The 24952-nt window shown below is 39.1% G+C and overlaps 1 protein-coding gene and 1 pseudogene across 1 annotated transcript in view; one reads left to right on the forward strand and one right to left on the reverse strand.

The window, feature by feature from the left end:
* LOC145252983 (glycine receptor subunit alpha-2-like) overlaps nucleotides 1-24952 on the forward strand; it is a 528147-nt gene that overhangs the window by 477058 nt on the left and 26137 nt on the right. The gene's annotated exons all lie outside the window — the stretch shown is intronic.
* Nucleotides 5523-5649, reverse strand: LOC145264103 (U2 spliceosomal RNA; annotated as a pseudogene).

Consider the following 24952-nt stretch of genomic DNA (forward strand, 5'->3'; position numbering starts at 1 on the left):
GGAAAACAGGACATGATGCAGAAGTGACCATTTCCCTCCTCTCTTTTTAAATTTTATTGTGAATATCTATCGGGCAGACACCCCCACCACCCCATTGCTATCCAGACATATGGCAAAGAAATATCTACGCGTTAAACATAGAATCGAGTTAGACCCCACCCAATACCCTCACCAAGTCATTCGTCAAAAACCCGTGCCAATGTCACAAGGAGAATCAATCCAGGAACCCCACCTCCACCCCAAACGGAGCAGCATGCGAAAAAAAGAGGAGGAAGATAAACCCTTTTTTGGCGGGATGGCGTGTGAGGAAAAAGAAGCAGAATGACAGTTAAAAAAATGGAGCTGATCAAATCACCGAATGAATGTCTATAATAAAATTGCGGTACATAGCAGCCAATATGATTCGTTTGATAAATTGGAAGTTCACTTGATGTAATCCTCATTATTGGAGCCGAAAAAGGAACACAGAAAAACTATGAAAGCACCTTGGCTTAGAGATATCGGAATGGAATACATTCCCAAGTGAAGAGGGTACGATAAACAACAGCAATGCGGTTTATGCGGTGAAATGGCGATTCTCTCGACTAGGTCTTATTCCTGGATTCGACAAGGGAACTCACCAAACCTAGGAAATATATTGGCTAGATATATGGGGATAAAATATCCGCACGCCGGTGGTTGAGGAAATAAGCGAGAAAGAAAACGACGAAAAGCAAGTAGACAAACGAACTTCGAGGGATATCGAGTCGTACGTCCCTGAAATGGAGCTGCCCTAAATTATAACATCGGAACATTGAATTTTGTCGGATACATAACCATCGGTGTAATGCACGTCCTTACAGTAAAGTACTGTTCAATATCAACCCCTCCATATTTTACAAACGTCGACTTGCTGGACTGAACTATTGTTTTTTGTTGTTGTTTTTTTTTTTTACTTTGAATAATTTCTACTGCCTCATATGACTCAACCATTTTTCCACATGAAAAAAAAAGGGTAAAAAGAAAAGGGAAGGATAGAAAGAAATGAGGTTATGTTTATCTGACACGTTGGACACTGTCTGCATGTTTTCTTCTTATTATAATTATTATTATAATTATCATTTCCTCTTAACAGTTTTTCTTGATTATTGAATCAAACGCGCAATAAATGACATGCGTATACTATATATATATATATATATATATATATATATATATATATATATATATATATATATATATATATATATATATACAACCGTGTTATCCCGTTATCCATTGCTTGGTATTTCGTCAACGGTGAATCATATAAGAACATTGCACGACAGAAATACTGATCAGAATCTGGGTAAGGTGCAACTTGGTTGTGATAATTTTACGGCCGACACGTACACCTATTTGTTTTATTCTACGATACGTTTCTTTTGGGATTTTTCAACCGGGACGTATCGTCACAATAATCAAAAAGTGGTCAATATCTTAAGTATAGCAGGTTGACTGCTAGGCAACCCAAGCAATAGCGGTTACCCTTATGTAATAAAAGGACCTATGTTCCTCTTGCAATATGAAGAAATTATGATTTATTACACAAAATATAATATTAATTATCCAAATATTAAAATATATAAAAATAAAATATAATAAAAATAATTATTAATATATTTAATAATTCTCATGATAATATTCATTATCCAAATAATAACACATAATAAAAAGATAATACAAATAATAATGATTATAATTAATAATTATAACAAAATAAAAGTACTCACTATATTATATAATAATATAAAATATAAAATATAATAAGTTACATAATTAAAAAGAAATAACAATAAAGGATAAAAGTATTACTTAAAAATTTGAACATAAACCATTTTTTAGCGTCTCTGGATATTTTTCAAAAGATGAAACAGTAAAGTATTATATGTATGCTATTTATAGTTAGTTATAATACAGCGCTGTACCTCGTTCTTTAGGCGACCAGACCTTATGACTCCGAGTGAGGACCTCACAAGCAAAATTTAAGTCGTTAAATGACAGATTAACTGGATAACAAGATACAGAAAAAATCTCTTTCATCAATAACTGGTAAATATAGATTTTTCTGAATTATATTTGATTAAAAAGCATTTATATCTAAAAGATAAGAACAAACATCACTATAAAAAATAATTACTTCGATCAAAAGAGACATTACTAGAAACAGAGTCATTCCCCTTGCACTAACCATTGTAAAAAGCTTATTAGAAATTCGTTTTCTTTTTTTTTTTGCTTTTGCTTCTTTTTCTTTGTAATATAATTTATTTTTTTAAATTATCTTTTTTTTTCAATCTTTTTATTTTTAATTAAGGATTGCGGCGTACTTTTAACTCTAGACGAGGACAGAAAACCGTAACATATTCAATGTGGGGGTTCGTCGAACCAATATTGTAAGAGGACAAATTTCCTCTCGTGACACCCTGGTCGTTTATTAATGAATTATTATAAATAATTAGATTTAAAAACGACGCTAACATTTGAATAAACGAAGACGATGCTCTGAGCATCTATTGTTTTGAATTCATTTTTACCGTGTTTACATAAAAAGACATATAATATTAAACTAAAAAATCCAGGCCTATATATTTTGGTCCAGATAAAATTGCTGTATTAAAAATTAAATTTATTATTAATTTTAGAATTGTCGAAATCGTAATAAATTTATATAGTATAGTATAGTATAGTATATATATATAATTCATGGGACGAATCAAAAATTTTCCCGATTCTTATACAATTGCCAATTCCTCACTAAATTCCAGATTCCGATACAATTAATGATTTCGATTCTTTATAGACATCGTAACATCTAACTATCGGTTATTTTTTCTAATTACTGTAAAAACGTATCGTAAATGTGCATGTAGTTTCTCAAACGTAAAAATACTCTTTTGTGGAGATGAACTGTCAATTTTATTTATACAGTTAGTTTCATAACAAAAAATATTTCTTATTTTATTATTACTACTAGCAGTGAAAGATAAAACTTTAAACAAAACAAAAGAAAATCCAATTAAAGGAAAAGTTTTCAGGCATCAGAAAATAGGCAACAAAATAAAAAAATTATCGTGTCCAATACCGATTCTGATTGTCGCAGAATTTCCGTTTTTTTCCGATTCCCGATTCCAATTGCGATTAATCATCCCATCATTAATATATATATATATATATATTCATATATATATATATATACATATATATATATATATATATATATATATACTCGAATATTATTATGTACACAAAAATAGCAAAAATACAAAAGACAAATCTTATATAAATATATATATATATATATATATATATATACCAGTCTTATAATTTACATATTTATGTATATATACTAAATTTCAGATAAACTACGTTTAAATGCATATCTAACGAACAAATATATTTGTACTGGAGTAAAATCCGGATTATGTGCTTCTTTTAGGAAAGAATTAGTTAAAAGTCACCCTTGTAATAATTTGTGGTTGATTTTGATTCAAACTTAAACAAGGTCGCATATGATTTTACTTCATATGAAGATCTTACTCGTTTAATATTAAATAATGCGCGGTTTTCTCAATAATCACATTAAAAGCGTTTGATATTTGAATTCATAAACGTGCCTACAGTCAATGTAATAACTGTGCAGAATCAAATGCTCAACACACATATTCAGATACTGAGTTGAAGATGCCTGGCCATTCGTCATGGATTATAAAACGCGTTGGCTATTTATGCGTGGTTAATTGATTGGATAAATACGTGCCAAGCAGTGCGTCGAATATTTACGTTACCATGGAATTTACACTATTTAAATTATTTGCATGAAATGAGCAGCTATCATCACCAACAAATATTTTTCAACGCTGAACAGGAACATATTTATTCGTGACTCTTAAAACGATAATGTATTTCATTATCTTTCAAAAGTCTTTTCGCACACACATATCTTTTAAAACCTCTGCTGCATTACGTGTGTTTTTTTTTTAATATATATCTTGCCGACACCTGACACTGGCCACAGCCAGCGTCGTCTCGCCCTCGACTTCAGACGTCTATCTTCTACAACAGACTCTGTTTTCTCTCTGAGTGACCACTTGCTGTTTTTTTTTGTTTCTACTTTCTCTCTTTCTTCTTCCCATTACGTCATCGCATATACGCTTGCTTTATCAGCATATCGCTTAAACGACTGATGATGTTAATAGTTTTGCTAGTCAGCTATTATATTGCTCCTGCTGATTGTCTCACATGCACCGTTACGCTCTATGTTACAAATTGTCTTCAACTGTGCTGTGTTTTTTTTTTTTTTTAGATGGGGTTTCTTTATTGGCAGTGGATCTATTCATTATCTTATTAAATGCCTAGGTTTATTCTGGAGACTATATATTTTTATTGGTGTCACTAGTGGAGTTTTGATTGTAGGATTAATCTTAAGTAAATAGGGATAATATGTTTTATTTATCCATAAACGATCTATTTTATTAGTGTGAGGATGTATCCGATTTCATCAAAATATGAACTTTCATACACACTACGCATATAGGAACTTACAATGGCTATGAAGCACCTTTAGAGCAGAATGTCGGTAACATAATATTGTCTACTTCTGTAAATGTCCACCCTTGAACAGAGACCACTAATTTTTTTCTCTCGACTTGATTTACTTATGAGAAAAGTTGCGACCGTGTAAAAAAAATACACCAAAATATCAGTATCTTATTTTATTTTCGGAAATGGGGTAATCTCGAAGTGTTATTCGGGAAATTATTAAACACCAACAAGACTAACAAATAGAATATGTGGAAAATAGAAAACAAAACAGTCATAAGAAACGTTAATACAGGAACTAAACAGAAATATAAAAGTTTCGTCCACAAGGGAAATGCGAGAAAAAAGAGAAATTACAAAAAGATATTTTGATCAAATGAAATAAGTAGAAAATTGATGTTTTGTACACAAGCAATATATATATATATATATATATATATATATATATATATATATATATATATATATATATATGATTAAATGTGTAAAATTAATGATCGGATATAGTGTAAAATGTTGACAATAAATTTAATCTTTACAGAACACTCTTTTTAGAGATGTCAATGATTTTAATTCTGAACACGAAAGTGTAATAATATTTTATATGTATTTCAGACGACAATAGATAATACAATTTGTGTGAACTGAACCGATCATAAAAATGTTCGTTTGCGATAAACAAGGCCGATAGTCATTAGTCGCGTGCTCTCGTGTACTGAATAAATGCGTGAATGTAGGATTGACATGAAATTCTAAAAGATAAACTAAAATTACCGAAAAATGGGCTGAAATGACTTAAATACACACACACAGTAAATGACTTAGAATGACTTTTATGAACTTAAGGATGAATTGAATGACCTTAAGAATGACTTAAATGATTAAAAAAATAACTGGAATCCTTCAAAAACAACTTGAATGGTCTGGAGAATAACTTGAATGGTTTCAGACTGATTGGTTGTAAAGTGGGGTTATCATTTTCCATTAAATTAATACAGAAAAGTGATCCCCCACTTTATATCACAATAAGTACAGCATGTAGTAAGAACAGATACTACACTTTGATCTTGGCCAAAAGGCCAAGAAAAGGGTATTTATTTGCTCTCTCACCGAGTAAATTAGTCACAAGGCCGATTTTTAATGTGAGCAGTGAAGGGGAGATGGGTACCAGCTCCCCGGAGTGTAGGGAAGATGGATAGTGACAATTGGTATGAAGGGTTGCCCCTACATTGACCAAGGTCTTATATGTGAGGTTTACCCTACATATGGTCTTTGCTTGCAGTATGTATTTATTTGCTTCCCCACTGAGCAAATTAGGCACAAGGCCGATTTTAATGTGGAGAGAAAGGGAGCGGGGAGAGGACCAACTCCCGATGAGTGGGAAATGGGAGCTGGATAGTGACAACTGGTATGAAGGGTTTCCCCTACATTGACCAAAGTCTGATATGTGAGGTTACCCCCACATATGGTGTTTGCTTGCAGTATCTGCCGGAACAGATGGTATTTATTTGCTCCCCCACAGAGCAAATTAGGCACAAGGCCGATTTTTAAAGTGAGGAATGAAGGGGAAATGGGGACCAACTCCCCGGAGAGTAGGGGAGCTGGATAGTGACAATTTGTATGAAGAGTTGCCCCTACATTGACCAAGGTCTTATATGTGGGGTTTCCCCCACATATGGTCTTTGCTTGCAGTATCTGCCGGAACAGATACTACACTTTGACCTTGGCCAAAAGGCCAAGAAAAGCGGTATTTATTTTCTCCCTCACCGAGCAAATTAGGTACAAGACCGATTTTTAATGTGAGGAGAGAAGGGGAAATGGGGATCAACTCCCTGGGGAGTAGGGGAGCTGTATAGTGGCAATTGGTGTGAAGGGTTGTCCCTACATTGACCAAGGTCTTATATGTGGGGTCGCCCCCACATATGGTCTTTGCTTGCCGTATCTGCCGAAACTGATACTACACTTTGATCCTGGCAAAAATGGCAAGAAAAGCTTTAAAAGCTAAGAACATCATCTATTAACAACAGATCTTTGATCTTAACCAAAAAGGCCAAACACGAAAGTGTTACGGACAGAACGACTGACAGACTGACCGACCGACCGACGGAGTGACTTATAGACTCGCTTGCACGCGACTAAAAGTATAGAGACGTTTTTATATACAACATACTTCAATTATATCCTCATAGAATAACCTGTAAACTAATATTTAAGCGCTACAAATATAAATTAAATTAAAGTTTTTTTAGCAACTGGCAGCACATATTTAAAATACACGTTACAAAAAGAAAAAGCATCCATCAATTCAATTGAGCCAAAAAGTAAACTTCTTCCTAAACTGTGCTCACAATATTGTGAATTTCGTGATTATCCAATATTATCCATATGGAATAAAATATAAATTTAATAGTAAACACACACAATATTACACTCTGCTGAATTTAAAATATAATTTTAATAACTTTTATTGAAATCAAAAACATCAGAAAAACGATACAAATAAAAATATTGATTATAAACATAAATTTGCAATTTCGATCATAATTGTTTATAATAATTTTTCCAGGTAAAAAAATATGGAATCCAACTTTTATGAAAACAGCAGAATATCTAAAAGTTTCACTTGTAACAAATGATATCTGATGGCTGGGCTTACTGCTTTTGCAGTGATAAATCTTTCTAGATACACTTGTGATGCTAGGTTGTATAAGCCCCTGTTCCTTTTTTTTCCTTCATGGTTTCGCTTGGAACGGCAACAAATCAACGTGGTAAAAGTGTTAGAACTTTTGTACGTGACCGAGGCTGACTCTCCGTTTGTTTTGCACTCTTCTAATACTCGTTAGAGTGGCAGCTTAGGAATTAAAACCTGTGGAGGCCTCGTACGTTTAAATATTGCAAACTACAATAGAGATCTCGAAAGTAGTGTAAACTATTCTGTCTTGTTTAATCTGACTTCGAAGTTTTTTCTCTGTATGTGTAATTAGTATTTGGATAATTTGGACGAATATGCTCAACTTGAGTGTTATTCTCACAACATTCTGAACGATGAACCCAATGATAATTTTTTCGAAAATCCGTCTCTTAAAACGAGAAAGATTTATTTAATTTTTACTTACTGATGACTAGTTGTGATATAAAAAAATTACTGCGTGCAATAAAATAAGAAGATAGTCGAAAATTACATGGTCGTTATTAATATAATATATCTATGGGGAAACGTTTCCTAATTATTCAAACAGTATAAATTATCAAGGTCTATCTAAAAATTGAGAAATGTATTATCCACACACACAATATATATATATATATATATATATATATATATATACATACACATATATATATAGCATATATATACACGCAACCATATATATATATATATATATATATATATATATATATATATATATATGAGAATATAGGTTAGATAAATTAAGTCAATGCACACTTAAGAAAGGGTTTAAAATGTATGTATTATAATTAATTATAAAAATATGTAAGTGATAGTCCTAACTCCAAGGAGTTTCAAATAATCTAAGTATTCTACTCTTCAGATGAAAGAGAACTAATTAGTAAAACACATACGTAACGGGTCAAGAAGATTTTCTGGTTTTATCTTTTCCAGAATTGCCTCCCATGAATGGAGTCATAAAATGTTAAACACTGTTTGTAAAAACCGTTTGCATGAATTGTTTGTGAAAAGTGATGTTTGTAAAAACCGTTTGCATGAATTGTTTGTGAAAAGTGATGTTTGTAAAAACCGTTTGCATGAATTGTTTGTGAAAAGTGATGTTTGTAAAAACCGTTTGCATGAATTGTTTGTGAAAAGTGATGTTTGTAAAAACCGTTTGCATGAATTGTTTGTGAAAAGTGATGTTTGTAAAAACCGTTTGCATGAATTGTTTGTGAAAAGTGATGTTTGTAAAAACCGTTTGTAAAAATCGTTTGCATGAATTGTTTGTGAAAAGTGATGTTTGTAAGATAGAAGTGGGGGAAATGGGGGGAAATGAAAAATCAAACCTCTTGGGATAAATCCAAGTGTAAAAAGACCTTTGTAAGTTTCCTGCAACGAAGGATGTAAATAGCTGTTTTCAGGATTTTAAAAGAAACCGATACAAAAGATGATGATGGGCACTTTGTGGAAATTTAATTTTGTGTGGTTGTATTGAGAAAGCCAAATGTTGTTAGGAGATGGAATTAGATTCCTGAATCGGAAGAGATTAAAACAGATGAATGAGTCTCAGGAACAAAATATGTTCGACGCTCTTAGTCTATCAACCTCCCTGGGCCGTAATGAATGAGAAAGGGATCTCTTTTTCGGGAATAAAGTCAGCTGTAGCGGTCAAATTATGGTGGAATGGGGGAATTTGCCGAAGACAATTTAGGCCAAGGTGTAAGAGAAAGATGGAGAAGGAGAAAAAAAAAAGGACTAAGCTATTTATGCATTGGAAAATCTTTGGATAGTAGTAGTAGTATGTGAACTGGGGCGGGGTCATACGAAGACATTCAGGGCTTGGGCAAGAGATAAATGAAGCCAGAATCTCAAGTTGAAAAAAAACCGACCAACATGGATCAGGTATAATAAGTTTGATAGTAATTTAAGACAAATATATCTTGCCATCAGCAGGAGTTAAGAACGTGTGCTTTTTTAACGCTCTACATATTACTTGAAAATGATGAATAATTCATTCCGACAGTTTCACGTATAGCAACGAAAAGTGAATGCGAGCAAAGCATATAATGTGATTACACAAGGAAAACTAGGAGCATCGTTTTTTTAAATGATCTGTTTGCACAAAAATGTTGGAGAAAAGGTGCAGGAATAAAAATCAAAAGAGAAGCCCAAAGTTTTATCATCAAATATTTTTATTCGACTATGATAGTCCGTAACATGACGACATTATTCAATGGTATAAAACGCAAACGTTACTTTGTAGCTCACTTGCCATTAATATATTTTACGTTACCAATAAAATCTACGTATATATTTAACAGTGTTGCAAGTAACATAAAACGGAAAATACCTACGTAATATATTATTTCAAAATATTTTATGATATATCTTAGAAGTAAAATGTTGCAGATAGAGAGCATATACTAATAGAAACTATCAGAAAATCACATAATATAACGTTTCTTAAGCTCGCTTGGATAAAATGTGTTATCTCTTGCATCCGTTAAGCAGAGTTTCCCGACATACTTTTGTGTGAAAATTGGAGTAATACGTTGATTGGAAGCGTAAATGCACCTAGAATCGATAAACTATGGTTTAATAAAAGGAAACCGCCATAAAAGAGTCATTACGAGGTGTGATTATTTCCACAGCAAAAGAAATGAATGCATTCGTTTTTTTTTTCTTGTAATCATTAAGCAAGATGTTAGTATAGCTTCCCTATTCAGCCATTATAGCTTACCGCCTCTTAAAGGGTGGAAGGCGTGGAAATGAATAATTGGTCGTTGAAAGAAAACGCGATTAGTTAATGGTGTCGATTGCACTTTTATTAGCCATTGCTTCACGAGAAAAAATGTATTCATTCGCGGATTATATCATGAATAAAAAGCAATTTCGTTATTTCTTTGATCCATTCCTTTCGGTCCAAATGGTCATATCACCAGCATTACGCGATTAATCGATGGTGCGTGACGTGGCCACAACGAAGAGAGTCGTTATGTATAATCACGTTTTTGGACAGTAAGGAGCATTGAAAAGGAAAACTGTATCGAGTTGGTGACATTTTAGCTGCTACCGCGAATCTCTATGTAGGCATGTGTTTGTTCTTACAATAGACATGCTTGCTAGTCAGATTTGCATTTTAAATATGATTTCTACCGGTAAATATGTTTTGTATCGGCGGTATGGACTAATGCAAGTTAAACTTACCGGATTTTTTTTGCTTGCTTTGTCATGATGATTATAGTTTTAATAAGGTGGAACATTGGAAGTAATGATTTTAATTTTTCAAAAGATAAAATTGGTTCGAATGTTTTCAAATTATTCTTAGAATTCTGAAGACGTTATTTTATTAAGGAAAGAGATTTGCATGAAAAACTTTAATAATTAAATATTCGCAAGTTTCAAAAACAAACAACTACAAACATCTATATATAAAGTAGCAGCGTTCGTGTATGTGTGTGTATGTGTGTATAACTCTCTTACAGCCACAACTGAACCGATCATGACCTTGCATTATCATAGACCCTAACCCTAACCCCCACAAATGCATATTGCACACTATTTTTCAAGGTTTAGATCAAAGATCAAGGTCATAGCGTATGTATGGATAATCTCCTACAGCCCTCACAACTGGACCGATCATGACCAAACTTAGCATTATGATGATCCCCACCTAGGAACGGTGCGCAAGACCAAGGTCATAGTTTATGTATATATAAACTCCTTAGCAAACACCACTGAACAATCATGACTAAACCTGACATAGTGATGGTCTACAACCTAAGGATAGTGCACGCTATTTTTCAAGGTCAAGGTCCAAGATTAATATCATATTTGGTGCGGCTCTTATAACACCCACTTACTGTACCCGAGGGCGGATTTATTTTTGCTAGTTTTAACATAATTCTTACATTTGCCTCTTAACGATTATATTTTATTAAAAAGTTATACAGACGCATTCAAACAATTTCAGAATGTTTCCATAATATTGTTTCTGTTTTTCATTTCATTAATTTACTAACTTTGTTTTGTATTATACAAAATGTTATGTTAATAATATTATTAAAATATTAACTATCTCTATTTCTTAATTGCGATTAATTAAAGTGTACTAGTTCTATATTCTATTATTACTACCAACTTGCTACTGAACTATGTATATATATATATATATATATATATATATATATATATATATATATATATATTGAGTAACTTGGGTGGGTAGTTTAGAAACAAGATTGTTATTCACTGTACATTTAGATCTATGCATGTCGGTATAGTTAAATAGATTACTATTATGTTGTTCAGAGTAACCTATGTATATCGCTTGGTCTGTCACGAGTATAGATCAAATAGGAATTCCTATTTGAATAGCGCTAAATGTACAACGCGAATTGAAGCATGTATTAACCGTTGATGCTTTTTATCTCATAAATATCGGTAATATTGGAACAGTGTTAATTTAAGAGGAATATTCGGCTATCTTTCACTTAATCATTTCAATTTCACATTTAAACAAAGAAGATTGACCAAAAAAATGTATGTCCTTATTCAACAGAATTTCTTGCATTTACACATCTTTTATAGTTGTTGAAGTTAAGTAGAAACCGCCTATTAATTGATTTGATTCGTTGTATTGATTTCATAGATTAATCAATACGTGTTTTAAATGGTCCATGTTCATTTAGAGCGATTCTTTAAAAAAAAATGAAATCGATTGTGTCAACCTACTTTCTTTCATTTCCTTTCATATAAATCACTCGACATTGTAGTTGTCGTGATATAATATATATTTATATTTATATATATATATATATATATATATATATATATATATATATATATATATATATATATATATATATATATAATAGCATGTGTGCTCGGCGTTGCCCGGGTGTTGTGAGGTGTATGCTGAGCAGAAAAAAAAACAAGAAAACCAAAAAAAAGGTCCATTTTTTTTTAAATGTGACCCCTATTATGACTTCTTTGCATTCATTGTTTTGGGCTCAAATCAAGTTATTTAGTTAGATCGATGTCCAAGGATCCTATATCTAAAATTTCAAGTTTTTAGACACTAAATTGTTGGAGGAGTTTTGTAGACTCCTCAAAGGTCACATCGTTGAACTTTGACCCCTTAACAGCCAAATCTCTGGCCGAAACCCGATCACATAGATTTTTCCAAATCTCAGTACTCTGTATATCAAATTTTGAGTCTGTAGACTTAAAATGGACAGAGTTATTGCGTAGGGAAATATAAACATACAGACACACAGGCACACACGCAGACACACCCAGAGAAATGTTCACTTTTATAGATATATAGGCTAGCATGGGTTCCCGGCGTTACCACAATGTTTGAAGGTGTATGTTGAGCAAAAAAAAAAAAACGGTCAATTTTTTTCAGTTTTACCCCTATTATGACCCCTTAACATTTATTGTTTTAGGCTCAAATCAAGTTATTGAGTTAGAGCCATGTCCAAGGGACCTATATCTAAAAGTTCAAGTGTTTAGACACAAAATTGTCGGAGGAGTTTGGTAGAGTTCTCAAAGGTAAAATCGTTGAACTTTGACCCCTTAACAGCCAAATATCTGGCCGACAACCAATCACATAGATTTTCCCAAATCTCAGTACCCTGTATATCATATTTCGAGTCTGTAGACTAAAAATGGACAGAGTTATTGCGTATAGAAATGAACACACACACACACACAGACAAACACACAGACACGTTCACTTTTGCAGATATATAGATCGATATAGATATTGTACGAGAAAATTAACCATTTACTCATTTGTATTTTGAATCTCATTTTGTTTTATCTTCACTATTTCACTTCAGGACTCGATTTCATTCATACAATACATTAGTACAAAAATTAGATTGTACGTCTAATTATCATTGCAATGTTTTTAAGTGATATAAAAACCGTTTTGTTAAGTATTATAATACCAAAGTGTTGGATTTAATTACATTCACACACACACACACACACACACACACACACACATATATATATATATGTATATATATATATACTCGTATGAATTCGTTTTTTGTGTGTGTGTTGATATTCATATTAAAACCCTTCTTTTCTATTTATTGTATTTATTTGCTTCCCCACCAAAGCTAATAAGGCACAAGGTCGATTTTAATGTGGGGTAAAAAGCAGCTCCCCTATAAGTAGGCAAAAAGGGGGCACTCTGGTTACCAAAAACAATAATTGTCCCAGTATGGAGGGGTTCCCCTTCATTGACTGGTACAAATTATCTTAAGTGAAGCATCTGCAGACAGATACTACACTTTGATCCCAGCCCGAAGGCCAAGAACAACAGGGTGTTTATTTGCTCCCCCACCGAGGAAATTAGGCACAAGTCCGATTTTTAATGTGAGGTGTGAACGGCCAATAGGAACCAACTCCCCGGGGAGCAGGGGAGCTGGACAGTGACAATTGGTATGAAGGGTTTCCCCTACATTGACCAAGGTCTTATATGTGGGGTTTCCCTCACCTATGGTCTTTGCTTGCAGTATGTATTTATTTGCTTCCCCACTGAGCAAATTAGGCACAAGGCCGTTTTTTAATATGGAGAGAGAGGAAGGGGGAGGGAAAAGGGGGACCAGCTCCCGAGAGGTGGGAAATGGGAGCTGGATAGTAACTGTTGGTATGAAGGGTTTCCCCTACATTGATTAAGGTCTGATATATGGGGGTACCCCCACCTATGGTCTTTGCTTGCAGTATCTGCCGGAACAGATGGTATTTATTTGCTCCCCCACTGAGCAAATTAGGCACAAGGCCGTTTTTAATGTGAGGTAAAAACCAGCTCCCCTAAAAGTAGGCAAAAAGGGGGCACTCTGGTTACCAAAAATAATAATTGTCCCAGTATAGAGGGTTTCCCCTCCATTGACTGATACAAATTATCTTAAGTGTAGTATCTGCCGGAACAGATACTACACTTTGATCCTGACCCGAAGGCCAAGAACGACAGAAAAAGACAAGCCTCTTTTCTATTTATTTAAGTATTTATTTAAGAAGAAAAATCACAGATTTTACAAAATTTTAAGATTAAAATAATATAAAATAGGCAAGTAAAACTTTTTAAATGTGGCATGAGGCCAGAAAGGGTGTGTGGGGGGGGAATGGGTGTCGGGGGTCGTCCACTTGTCTATTCCCTATACCTAGTCGCATTCACCACAACACCGCATTCAGTCTAGGGGTTGGATCTACTTAAAGCCCCAGATGACAATATGTACAAGGTTTGTTTGTTTTTTTTATATATACAATGACTTTTTTCCTTTTTTTTTTTTGTTAAAATATATAATGACTTTTATTTACAATGCAATAATGAAAAAATGGAATTTGTGACGCGTATGATATATGCGGGTGATGGGCGGGGATAATGAGAGCCTTAAAAACACCCCAAAATAAAGAAAAATAACAGTAATAAAAAGCAAATGAACCAAATAAAACGTTAAGCGATGAATGTGTTAATAAGGACCCACCCTTACGTATTTAAATTTTGAAATGCTTCCTGTTTTCCGGTATCAACCGAAAACAAGGGATCACTTCCTAAGAGGGAGTGGGCACAGCTACGGACAAAATAAAGGGTGGGGAATGAGGATATTCGGTAACCTCCAAGAAAAATAACATCGGGACGGGTTTGGACTAAAATAAATTAAACAGGACTGGGCTTCTTTGGGGGTATTCTAACACCTAAAATAAAGATTGGGGACATGGAGCTCATTTATACCAACTAGCTAAGGGACTGATCCACTACGGGATTATCTTGATCTGGTCTGGGGATTGCTTTTACGGTCGGTGTGTGCCATGCCTAGGCAGAGAACACGTACTCAAGCCTGTTTCGTACGAACGCACATAAACTAGCGGTGTGAATCCACCTCCTATTAAACTGTGAGCGAGATAACCTCCTTCTATCGCATCCGATTTTGATTTTAAGTTGGTGTTTAAAATACAAAATCAGAACCCGATGAGAAGGCGGCACCCCCACGCCCTATCTCTATGCGTGAACCCCACACTACCAGTCTAGCTACGGCCAAGGTCGCTAGGAACACCATTCGTTCCTCCCTAGGCCGCAAGGGATCTGCGTTGTAGACAACGGATGCTAAATCTAGGATCGTCACCTGATCGGGGACGATGCGAGCCGTGACCTCACTGACATACTCCCAGAATTCACAGAGCTTGGAACAAGTATAAAAAGCATGTTCTACAGTTTCTAAACTATCTTCCTCGCACCATGGACAAAAAGGACTAAATACCATACCAATTCTGAACAGTATGTCATTGATAGGTAGAGCGTTTCTAACCAATCGCCAGGTCAGGGAAGATTCGGAATTGTTAAGATATGCCCGGCCTGGCGCCCAATTCCATAGAGAACGAACCTCCCCCTCCGACAGCTGCAGCCGATCCCCAAGCGGGTCCGAAGCGGTCCCCACCACTAATCCCCGATACAATGCCCTTCTATGCTGTGCAAGGTCAAGAGACCCTGACATCGCTCTAAGCGCATTTCGGCATTCGTTGAGGCATTGTGATTTCCCTCTCGGCCTTCTCTAGCATTCAATTAAGTGATTGGGGATAAGGTCGGGAAAAGCTGCACCGACCGCGGGACCCCAATCAGAATGCTCAATCAGAGTTCTACCCAGGAACGCCAACCTTTCGGCATTTTTATGACTAGCAAGGTCAGGCATCCCCAGGCCCCCATCTTCAAGACGTTGAGTGCAGACCTGTCTACGGACAAGCGGCCGTCGCTCATTCCACAACAGTAGGAAGAGCGCACGCGTTAAGGCCGCCATTCGGACCGCAGGCAGAGGAAGTACAGCCAATCGGTAAAGGATCAGAGGAAACACGTAAGTGGCGCATGCCTCTGTCCTGCCTTTAAGGGACAATCCCCTTCGAAGCCAAACCCTCACAGACGCTTCGACCTTGGTCTGTACCTCCGACCAGTTCTTATCAAGATATAGACCGGGTCCAAACCAAACCGAAGGATCCGGACCGGGCCATCCGTCCAGACAAATGCGCCAGGCAAAGCATTCGAGCCCCGCTAAGCGGCCAACCTCAGGCCAACGGATTTGCTGAGATTGACTACGGCCTCTGTAACTTGTTCATAACGCTTGAGAGCCTTAATCACCGTAATAATATCAACGACGCTCGAAACAAATACGGTGACATCATCGGCAAACGTGGAAACCCTGGCTCGCGCACCGCCAGGAAGAGCAATCCCGCGCAGGGCCGGTCCATCCACCATAGACCTCACGTTCCTAAGGAATGGTTCCAACGCGAGGACATATAACATGGGCGACAACGGACACCCCTGTCGCACCGACCGAGAAACCGCGAACGGCGCCGACCGCACCCCGTTGACCTGCACAACTGCAGTCGGCCGTGCGTACAAAATGGAAATCCATCTGCAGAAGCCGAACCCAAATCCGGCGGTCTCTAAAACAGCTATCAGGAAACGATGATCCACCCTATCAAACGCCTTGGACTGATCCAAATTAATCAGCGCGGCTTCGGTGTCGTCTTCTAAGTTTTCTATGACTGTACGTATCATATGCAAATTATTTTCAATTGATCTTCCCTTCACAGCGTAATTCTGATCCGGTTCGACCAGGTCAGCGATAACAATCTGCAAACGATTCGTCAGCACTCGGGCCAGGATTTTTACATCCGTATTCAACAATGTGATTGGCCTAAAATCATCTAACCCCCAACATGTGTGTCCTTCTTCTTCAAAAAGTGTGACCACTCCTTTGGTAACCTGACTCGGGATAGATCCCGTGTCAAACCAGTGGTTAAACACACCCGTCAGAATCGGAACAAACATGTGCGAAAACCTCAAGTAAAGTTCGTAGGGTAGTCCATCGAGTCCTGGTGATCTGTTATAGATGGCCTGCTTCATAGCAGCTACGACCTCACACTCCGTAACCCGACCATCGCAACTAGCTGCTCAGGCCGCCTCAAGGGGGGCGAGCCAGCCAAATAGTTGCCAAACTCCTGGACGCGGAGCCTGGACAGCTGCGCAAAACGATCTTCAAAGTGCACTCGAAACCGCTCGCAAATCCCCCGAGCCGACACTAATGAGTCTCCTTCCAGGCTCTGAATTTTACGAATGTAGTTATCCGATTTGCGCCCGAGCGAATAGACTCGTTCGGCTTTGTCAACATTCACAGCTTCGTTATGAATCTTTTTAATTCTAGCCCTAACTACCTGGCCCTGATATCGCTCGCTAGCCAAACGACTCAGGTCCGCCTTAGCTAGACCTATTTCTAGGTAATCCCTCCAGCCACCGCCCGGGATAGTCTATCTTCTAGACGCTTCTCTGCCTTGGCCCTATCTAGCGCGAGGCGTTGGCCATATTTGACAGAGAAGTCTCTAATGCTAGATTTGGCGTTTACCCACCACTTACTCCCGGTAACCGCCCCCACTAATCCCTTCTGTATGTGTTTAGTTAGCCTTTCCCGGAAGGCATCTATCTCCAGTTAGGAGGTATTTAACTTCCAGTACCCAGCTAACTGGGGGTTGCTATCTAAGTCTAACCTGGCCACAAGTAGTTTGTGGTCAGAGTGGTCTAACCAGTGGAACGTGGGGCAAGATATGTATTCTATGTTGCCTCTTCTAACTAACAACCGATCCAAGTAAGTACTTGAAGCGGAAGGCCTGCTAGAGAGCCACGTCCACGTCTCCCGCCCCGGATGATCCACCCGATACCTGTCTACCAGATCGCATCTAGCCATCAGGTCCGACAGACTGGTTTCACACCCATCCGTCCCGCTAGTCCCGCCCACCTTATCTACCCTGGGATCAAGGATGGCATTCCAATCACCCACTAGTACTAACCGTTCCGACCCCCCGAGAAACACCTCCAACCGCCGGAAAAAGGAACCCCGCTCCCGTACGTAATTGGGCGCATACATCACGACGATTCAAAACGCTCTATTTGCATCGGCAACGTCGGCCACGATCAGTCTACCATCAGCATCCGCGTGAACAACGCTAACCGTTGCAGAAAGGGTGCGCCTAACTAACAAAGAAACCCCCCCTACTTTGACAATCACCGTATGCTGAAAAGACATCATAATGCCCCTTCAGCACCCGATGATCGTCAACGCAATCGTAGTGAGTCTCCTGTAACGTAGCCACATCTATATTCATCGACATGAGGTCCCTCAGCACCCTAGCGGCTTTGCTTCGGCACCTCATGATCCTAACGTTCAACCTACACAAGCTCAAGGACGTGGCCATTGTACGTAGATATCCGCAACCACCGACCTAAAGTCTTTGCTAGAAAGGGTGCTGCAGGATTGGGCGAGGTTGCCCGAAAGCAACTAGGACGTTACTCGTCCATCTCGTGCAATACCTCTGACATCCAAGGGAAACGTTAATTTAAGGGCCCTATACAAACAAGGGTGGGCGTAAATAGGGGCCCTCCCTTCGCATCTAGGCCACAGCTGATTGAGGGAGTCGTGCCCCTCTTCTACCAACTTTAAATATGGAATCGCCTCCCTGGCATCGTCGGTCATATTCCACATGGCCTTCGTGCGTCCAGTTTTTGTTTGATGCACAAAGGTCATGACTAAGGGGGCGTCTGGGAAGTTTTTAGGGTTGGTAACACTCTTCCCATCTATCGTTTTCATTTCTCTCAGCGACTTAATCAAACCCCTATGACGCTGCGTTATATATGTGTCAGCGTGAAGGGGGTCTACGTCGCAGATCCGGTCTCCATGAAGGTAAGGGAGCTTTTTCGTCTTTTCACTCCTTACAAGAGATAGAGGCGGCTCTTATACCGGTTGGGGGGTGTCGAAAAGGCATGGCGATTTTTGTTCAGCCGATGGGGTTTGGGTAGGGGTTTTGGGTGGCTGAACCGTAGAGACGGGGAACGGGACCCTGGCTCCTTGTTTTTCCTTGCCTTCTTTTTAGTTTCCTTTTTCGGCACTTGGTACTCTACCACAGTAGCCGCTTCCTTATCATTCTCCCCTTCTGAGTCAGATGAGGAGACCGGATGATTCCTTTTCTGGCCGCTAGCAACTTCTTTAGTGGGAACCTCGGTGGAAGATACCGTATACGACCCTGCGGGAACTGGCCGACCTTGTACCTCAGGAGGCTGCTCTCGGGGGGTCTTAGTGGTTCTGCCATTCTTCTTTACAACTGTTGTCTAACCGTCCGATGTTGTTGCTTCTTTGCCCCCTCGGGATGGCTTCTAAGGGGCTGCTGGTACCACTGCCGACGGCTTTGCTGCTACTGCTATTGCCTGTAGGTTTATTTTCGGACATTCCCGTGCCATATTGCCCTGCTGTTGACAATTCCAGCAATGGGGCCTGCGACCTTCTACTATTATGCCCATTGACCATATGTCGCACCTGAGCATGGGGGAATGTTTTGTAGACCTTCCTTGTCTACCCGCATTTTCAGGTTGTAGTCCCCTACCATAAGGTTACGGGGACCACGGACAGGGATGACGGACTCTACGTCCCCATACTGGCTCATAAAGGCCCCTAATTGCTCATGGCCAAGAATGCAGAGGACTCCCAAAATAGACACGTTCGTCCGCGTCTTACTTAAATATTCAGGTTTAAGACGAATGTTTCGCCAAGTTAATTCTGAACTAAATATTTTTACGGCGTCTTCCTCTTTCGGCAGCAGCAGGTCCCACACTGTATAGCTTCTACGGCAAATATAGGCTGCGGGGATATTTAGTTCCCCCAGAATTTTCGCCATGTCGTCTTTCGACACCCCGGTTAATGCTCTTTTCTTCGAGTCTATGGAGACTAGTGATACTATCCTTTTCGATAGTCTTTCCACAGCTCCTGGCTCCGCTTTAATAACATTACCGTCGGTCAAATCCTTGTATTTGGAATCGAATAACCGACGGTAATCCTCGGGGGTTAGTTGCAACTGGGGGCCCCATTCCTTCACTACTGCCGCGGCCGTCTGCGGTGTTGATATTACCGGCGACACGGAGGACAGCGGTGTTCTCTGGACAGGGGGAATAGTCTGGCTAGGATTCTCAAATCACACAGACGTAGCTGGTAGCGCCACATATAGCTTCTCTATATCTCATTCCCTATCTCAGATGGTTACATTTCCGACACGTTTCCCAGACCAGCACGATCAACATGCCTCACTTCTAGATCTCTTTCTGACAACAGTTCCCAATGACTGTACAACAAATGTCCATAGCCCACTCGGGAATGCTGATCACGCTGTGATAATGGTAGAAATCAGTCTAAATTCTCGCCCTAAAACCGAACACCCACTACTCAAAACAACGAGGTATTACAAAAAGGCTGATTGGGAAGCCATCAGGGAGCTCATCAGAGATGCCCCATGGCAAAATTTCTTTACTCTTCCAGCGGAACAGTGTGCAAATGAGACAACTGAATGGTTCAAAACTGCTATTGAAGCACATGTTCCCGCACAGAAATACTATAGCAAGCCCCACTCCCCCCAATGGTTTACTTCTGCTTGTGCAGCTGCCATTTGTCAAAGGCAGCATGCGTTCCGCAGATTCAACCGACATAAGTCCAGCTCAAATAAACAGAAGTTTATAGAAGCTAGAAATAATTGTAAGAGAGTGATAGACACAGCTAAGTCAGATTACTCTGAAACCACCAGAAAGCGCATCGAAGCACAGAAATTAGGAACCCGGGATTTTTGGAAAATCTACAACAGCGTAGTTAATAATGGACAGTCAATTATTCCCCCACTAACAAACAATCATGAGGTTGCTTGCACGGCAACTGACAAGGCTAATCTGCTTGCCAGTCGGTTTGCCTCAAACTCCACACTGAACTCGGTACACCACTCACTCCCTGATTTTCCTCTGCGAACAGACGCCACACTTGACGACTTGAAAATCACCCCTTCTCAGGTACATGCTATTATAAAAAACCTAGACACCTCTAAAGCATGTGGACCAGATCTCATCCCGGCTGTGCTATTAAAAAAATGCTCTGCCGAGGTTGCTCCAGTTCTGTCCAAACTTTACAATAAATGCCTTTACGAATCTTGTTTTCCCGACTGCTGGAAAACCGCCTCTGTGGTACCAGTCTTCAAGAATTCTGGTGAAAGAACTGACCCACTAAATTATCGCCGCATTAGCCTCCTCCCGCTTTTCGCCAAAATGTTTGAGTCCTTAGTTAATAAAGCCCTAGTCCAGCACCTAACAGCTGCTAAACTCTTGACTGACAAACAATATGGATTCAGGCAAGCCCGTTCAACAGCAGATATCTTAACTGTAGTTTCTGAACGTATATACCGTTCATTGGATAAAACAGGGGAGGGTAGAGCGGTGGCCCTTGATATATCTAAGGCTTTTTACAGGGTATGGCACGATGGTCTTCTAAGGAAAATTAGATCATATGGAATCACTGGAAGAATTCATAACGTAATTAAATCCTTCTTAAGTAATAGAAAAATCAAAGTTGTCCTCGACGGACGTACATCCAAACAATATGACATAAATGCGGGAGTGCCTCAGGGGTCTATCCTTGGACCTCTATTGTTCCTGATATTCATAAACGACCTCCCTGATAATATTGTTTCGGAGATGGGTATATTTGCCGATGACACCACTCTCTATAACAGATATGAGGGGAAAACAAATGAACACATATCCAAGAAAATGGCAGAAACACTAGAGGATGACCTCCAATCCGTAGTGGAATGGGGACAAAAATGGTTGGTCTCATTCAATGCTGCTAAGACTAAGCTTGTTTCCTTCAATACCTACAAGAAACCTTCTCTACCACCAATAGCAATGGCCAAGAACACATTGCCTGAAAGTACTTCTTTTAAACTCCTCGGCCTAACGTTTACAGGGAATATGAACTGGAATAGATACATTGAGAGCATTGCCAAGGCTGCTGCAAGGAAGGTTGGCTCCCTCTACCGTGCTAGAAAACTACTTACGCCTGCCAGTATCCTATACCTCTATAAGGCAACCATTCGCCCATGTATGGAGTACTGTTGTCACATCTGGGCTGGTGCATCTGTTGCTTGTCTCTCGCTCCTGGACAGGGTTCAAAAAAGAGTCGCAAACCTGATAGGTCCTGAACTGTCATCTGGGCTTCAACCTCTGTCCCATCGACGAGATGTTGCATCCCTCTGCCTGTTCTACAAATACTTTAATGGTGAATGCTCTGACGAACTGCAAACACTTGTACCTCCCCGACGTAACTACCCCCGACAAACCCGACAAGCTACTAAGTCTCATCCCTTTACAGTGGAGATCCCTAGGTGCAAGAAAGCCTTTTACTCCAATAGTTTCTTCCCCAGAACTGCGGGTCTTTGGAACTCCCTTCCGGGATTCTGCTTTCCCAACTGCAATGATATGCAGAAGTTCAAGTGTAATGTTAACAAACATCTTTCTACTCTTCTCCCTTCATAATGACCCCGCTAATTAATTCCCTAATAGTAGCCCCCTGCTTCAAAGTGGCACTGTGCCTTTTTTGGGGTGAAAATTGAATAAAAAAAAAAATAAAAAAAAATTTGCGAACTTCCCGGTAACGCTGGCCACTCCGCTGGTTTCTCCTTTGGGGACGACGGTTTAGGGGCCGGTGCCGGCTTCTTCATGGCTGTGGTACCCGCTGCCCCATTCTTGTTTTCTGACTGAGCAGCCCCCCTCCTCCGTTGACGGGAAGCTCTCGCTTGTCCTAGTAGTCCGCTGTTGTTTTCCTCTTGACTGCTGTCGTCGCTGCTGCACTGCAGTTCAAGCATGTTGATGGCCTCTTCCCGGTCGTCTGGCAAATCGTTCGTAAACGTCTAGTCCGGGTCGGTGGTTCGCAATGTTGAGATATCGGCAGAGGTTGCTGGTTTAATTCCCGACCCTAAGGGTTCTGCTCTCCTATGGGCGGGAGGACTGACAGTTAAAGCCCTCTTCCTCTGGCGATCCCACCGAGCCGGATCACCTCTTTCAGCTAGCCTAAACCTACTACTACTGCCGGGAACAGCAATACTATTAGCAGCTAAAGAGCCGCCGCCTAGAGCGACGAACTCTCCTACAGTAGCGGTGCGGGGGGCAGCACCGGGTTTAGTGCGGGGGGCAACACTAACCCAACCTAGCGGTCTATCTACTGGGCCTTAACCGGCGGGCGTGTCAGGGACACGACCCCCAGAACCCGGGCTAGGCGAGGGAGCGGAGCCCGGACCGCATGGCGGTAGAACTTTTTCAGGGCCTGATCCGGCCCCCAGATTGGGCCGAAGCCCCCTCTTGGAACTGGACCCCGGGCTAGGCATGTCTGCACTGGAGCCCGGACCAGCTACCCTCCCCCTCTGCGTCTTCTTCCTGGCTCAGACCCGCCGATTTGGCCTGGCTGAAGATTCCGTTGGATTTGACTCCAACCAGCTCAGACGCATACCGGCCAGCTGCTTAAGTCGAGCCCGGGAAGAGAGACAACCTGAAAAAGATAGAAAACAAGGCAGTTAGTGGCCTCAAGAGGAGGCAGAACAAAAAAAAAAAACAAAGCTTTAACCGGTCCCAAAAAGGGGCCGGTAGATGGTCTTTGGATGTCGGGGACAGCCAAAGGGCAAATAGAAAAGACCTAGCTAATTAGCATATTCTTTTGAACATTCATTTTAATTAAGCCCTATTATTTTTTTCGGTTTTCTAATGGGATGATCAGCTTTAGTTAACTATTACTTGTAATTATATTCATGCAGGTATTCTACTTGATTTATACTTGCATATTATTTGCGTAAAAAGCTTACAGTTAACATAAAATTGTGTCCATATATATTTATGTATACGTATATATTTTGTTTAATCTATATATCTATCTATCTATTTATCTATCTATCTATTTATCTATCTATGCGTCCATAAAAGTGAACGTGTCTGTGTGCCTGTGTGTTTGTCTGTGTACATTTCCCTACGTAATAACTCTGTAAATTTTAAGTCTCCGGACTCAAAATTTTATATAAAGGGCACTAAGTTTTGGGAAAATCTATGTGATCGTGTTTCGGCCAGAAATTTGGCTGTTAAGGGGTCAAAGTTCAACGATTTTTCCTTTGAGAACTCTCACAAACTCCTCCGACAATTTTGGGTGCAAACACTTGAACTTTTAGATATATGATCCTTGGGCATAGATCTTACTCAATAACTTGATTTGAACCCAAAACAATAAATGCTAAGGGGTCATAATAGGGGTCAAATTTAAAAAAATTGACCGTTTTTTGGTGTGTATTTTTTTTTATTTTTTGCTCAGCATACACTTCCAAACACCCGGGCAACGCGTGGCCCATATTCTAGTACATCTATAAAAGTGAACTTGCCTGTGTATCTGTGTGTCTGCGCGTTCTTCTGTGTGTGTGCATTTCCCTACACAATAACTCTTTCAATTTTTAGTCTACAAACTCGAAATTCGATATACAGGTACCGAGATTTGAGAAAGTCTTTGTGATTTGTTTCCGGCCAGAAATTTAAGGAGTTTATGTTGAAAGAGTTGACCTTTGAGAACTCTACCGAATTTCTCCCCAATTTTAGGTGTAAACACTTGAAATTTTAGATATAGATTTCACAGATATGGATCTCTCAATAATTTTATTTGAACTCAAAATAATAAATGTCAAGGGGTCATTATAGGGGTTAACGTTTTTTTTTAAATTACGCCTTTTTTGCTCAACATACACCTCGAAACACCCGGGCAACGTCGGAGTGAAATGCTAGTATATATATATATATATATATATATATATATATATATA

This window comes from Euprymna scolopes, chromosome 3 (genome assembly GCF_053919585.1).
Source record: "Euprymna scolopes isolate OS-2025 chromosome 3, ASM5391958v1, whole genome shotgun sequence".
Lineage (NCBI taxonomy): Eukaryota > Metazoa > Mollusca > Cephalopoda > Sepiida > Sepiolidae > Euprymna > Euprymna scolopes.